The sequence below is a fragment of the Gavialis gangeticus genome, unplaced genomic scaffold (genome assembly GCF_001723915.1).
Source record: "Gavialis gangeticus isolate Ggan-Ray unplaced genomic scaffold, GavGan_comp1, whole genome shotgun sequence".
Lineage (NCBI taxonomy): Eukaryota > Metazoa > Chordata > Crocodylia > Gavialidae > Gavialis > Gavialis gangeticus.
Window position 1 is genome coordinate 15,356,023 of NW_017729000.1, and position 3,869 is coordinate 15,359,891.

Genomic DNA, 3,869 nt, shown 5'->3' on the forward strand with positions numbered 1-3,869 from the left:
AGTTTTTTTTTTTTTTTAATTTTAAATACAAATCATTTTCACAACTAAACATTCTCTCACTGTGTCCATAAGTCACATGTTGCAGCCCTGGGCACCCAAAATGAAACTTAATCTAAACAAAAGTTACCTTCTTTCTCCAAGCTTGAAGTAGGGTTGGAATATTGTAGCTGTGATGATCTAGGAAATATGATATGCAAGGAAACTTAAGCAGCTGGCATATTTATTATTATTTCTTAGTTAAAATGTTGCAACCTAAGAGAATTGCATGGGTCTAAAATGCTGCTGGCAAAGCTTTAATTTATTCTCAGTGAGTTGATTCAACTTTTCACTGCAACTTTCATGATAGGCCATCTGCCTGTCCAATGTAGCTGCCTTATAAACCTTGAAGAAACATTACAAGATGGGATTTAATGTGTAAGCATATATTTATGGGTGTATTATGAGTAGTTGGATATCCTTATAAAGCAGTGCTTGGGAGTTGGGAAGGGAGGAGCATTAGCTGCACCATGCCCACTGATTTCAGAGGGAGTTGCATTATTTTTCATGTATTGCTCTGATTTTGTGTGTACCCTGCTGTATCTATAGTTTTCTGTCCCCAGTGGGATCTGATACGACATACTGCATCTGTTAAGTTATAAGTGGCAACTGCCAAATTTCCACTTGTTATGTTGTTTATTGTGATAAATACTTGCACTGATTTATTAAATAACCTGTTTTTTCTGTGGGTCATAAATGAAGAATGAAGCCTCTTGCATGTTAGCACTTTGTGAACAGGAAGTCTCAGGGAGTCATTTAAAGTGTGTTTAGCAGGAATTAAGCATGCAAAAACAGTAAGTGGAGTTCTAAGGTGAGCTCTCCTGAATGAGAGAACTGCCAAGATTAAGGGTTGTTTGTTTCTTTTTTACTTAATCCTGACAGTGCTCTTTTGAGATAACTGGATCATAAGGCCCTGAACCTGCAAGCTAATTAGTTTAGGCACAGATACCCTTTTGCTAATCTTAAATCCATTTTGAAGACACTGAGTTTCAACCTGGGCACAAAAGGGGTGCTTACAGACATGGAAAAACAAAACAAAACGGTGCTTTACTTCCAGCTTGGCATGCCCCACCTCTGAGTGTAGCCCATGCCCAGAAAAGGAATCGTATCATTTTGACCCCGCTCGCCCAGTGTCTGTGTAGCTCGGGCACTTTGGCATGGCTTCTTGGTGCTTGTATCTAGTGAGCATAAAATAAAAGCACCAAAAAGCACCACAAAACCATGCGAGCTATGCAGATGCTGGGGAGCCGGGTCAACCTGATGTGATTTCTCTTCCAGTAAAGCACTGTTTTTGAGGGGGTTTTCTATGGATGTCAACACTCAAGATCACTACCGGCATTGATCCATTTGTAGGGGGTCAAATGCTTAACTCATAGTGAAATTTCAAGACAATAATTCTATACTTTCAGTTTACACAGCAACCTCGTCTCCCTGTGGTAATTGGGTGTGTAAATATTCCCCAAGCTAAGAATTTCCTACATTTCCTAATTTGGTGTACTTGGCTTTTCAAAAGGCTGTTTTTCATTTTTCATTTGGGCTTGCAAGACAAGGTATCTTATTATGTTGCTTGTCAAGATGCACATCTAGACATTTGTGGGATGTTTCTAAACATTTGTGGGATGCTTTGTTTTTATGTCGTGGTTTTTATGCTGGCTCATACTTGTATATGTCATAAAAAATCTGTAACATTAAAACTTAATGGCATCAAATATCTGAAAATGTCTTGTTTTGAGGAGTTTGGAGGGCGGGGGGTGGTAAGGGGTGTTTATATGAATGAATTTGCAGCTGGCTCCAAGTAGAAGTATCTGGTTACTCCAAATATTTTAAACAAAATCATCATTACAAAGCACAGGCTTTTTGGTTTTTTTCATTAGTTGGCAAGCCTAGGAATGCACCACCCTTTGTTCCTAGCTGCTATAAATGAGAGGCCTTAACGGGCAATTATGCAATGTGTCAGCATTTCTTTTTATTTACTTATTTTTGGTCCATGGTAGCGTATTTCAATGGAGATGTACAGTAATAGTCTTGCACAACTCTGTTTTATAGACATCCCAAGCCAGAGTTGTCACATCTTTGGTAGAGTTCCTGCCAGACTGCTGTGTTCAGTTTAGAGCAGAGGCAGGCAGGAGTCCAGGGGTTTAGAGCTCCAGGAGCTGCCCAAAATTACTGCATAACAAGGCCCTTGGTTTACCTGGTTAATTCCTAAACCCCTTAGTTGCTTTCCTAGAGCGGGGAACACACGCTGGCTGGACCGGTGTGCACCATGTAGCTAGGTGTGGGTTGGGAGAGCAGACTGGAGACTCACGAGCACTTGGGTTAAAGCAGGGGGGCCAACATAAAGCACACCCACCACAAATGGCACGGACAAGCCTGCGTGTGTGGTATGAGGCAGACCGGGGCAAACACCGAGCAGCACAGGGAGTGTAAAGCAGAGGAGTAGATCAGACAGGGGAAAGGGATCTGAGTGGCCCTTAGGGAAAGGCATGTGGCTTAATCCGTGGCACACCTGCCAAAAAGGTTGGCCCCTCACTGCTACAAAAGACCAAAGCAAGAAGATTGGCCCTGGCACAGGGGCTGTGTAAGGTCAGGAATTACTGATCACCTGACCAGGGAGTCTTCATCTGACAGAGGAGAATGGAAGAGAGAAAAAAGGAAAAGGACTCAGTAAACTTGCTGGCGAGAAGCATAATGAAAAGACACCAACCTTCAGAGTTCGCATGCATGGCATGTATGTATACTCCATGTCAGGACAAGAGGAGGAAAGTTGTACTTAATAGTAAAATTAATCTCTACTTTTGCTGTAATACTTTTGTTAGTGGGCCTCAAAGTGCTTTGCCAAAGCACTTTACTTCTGTTTCCATTTTATAGGTGGGGGAAATGAGTCACAGAAGGATAAAGAGGTTTGACTGAAGTCACCCAGTAGACTGGAATAGAGTCAGTGCCTTCCAAGTCCAAGGCCACTGCTTTCTCCACTAGGCAACTCTGCCTTTCCTGAGAAAATTCTGCCCTATGCCTGAAGAAAGCTTAAGAAGTGATAGGACACTGAGGAAGGAAAATGCATGAAGGTGTGTTTATTACTGTGGTAGCTACAGAAAAGAGCAACTGTGTTTTGGAAACCATATAAAGTCTATGCATTTGTCTGCTTTTAACTATCCCCAAGTCCCTGAAGAGCAAACTGTAAACCTTGAATGCCCATAAGCCAGAGCTCTGGGAATGAATGTTTAAGCTGCTTGAAAGGAGTTCATCTTGGGCCCTGGGACAGCTGATCTTTACCCAGCTCCTGTTTCATTACGATGTAGCCACTCCCTACAGATGAGGGGCCCAAATTGAAGTCCTCCAGTATCCCAGGACTTCTCCCACCCCACCCGTAGAGCAGGGGTAGATACCTGTCCTGGCTCCCTAGCCCTCTAATGGCGAATCACAGCTATAGCTCCTAGTCCTGCCCCTGCTCACCAGGCCTCCGGTTATTCCCTGGAGGAATTATGCAGTTGTGTGCTTGTGTGGTTTTGTGCATAAAATGCATGACCGTTCATAGTTTTGCATAATTTAACTAGGGTGGGTCTGTGCCTCCAGCTCCAGGAGGCTCCTGACACTCCAGCCAAGAGCCCCACGTGGAGGCACTGAGCGCAGTGGCACGCAAGTGGACAGCTGGTGAGTGGGGAGCCTGCAGGATGGGGGGTGAGGGTGGGGTTTGTGGGGGTAGGTGTCAGGCTTGTGGGCATGAATGCCACGTGGCCCCGGAGGCTGGCGGGGCACGGCGAGCTCCCACGGGTGGCAGTGGTGCTGTCGGTGGTGGGAACATGGCGTGGTGAGTGGCAAGCTCTTGCAGGCAG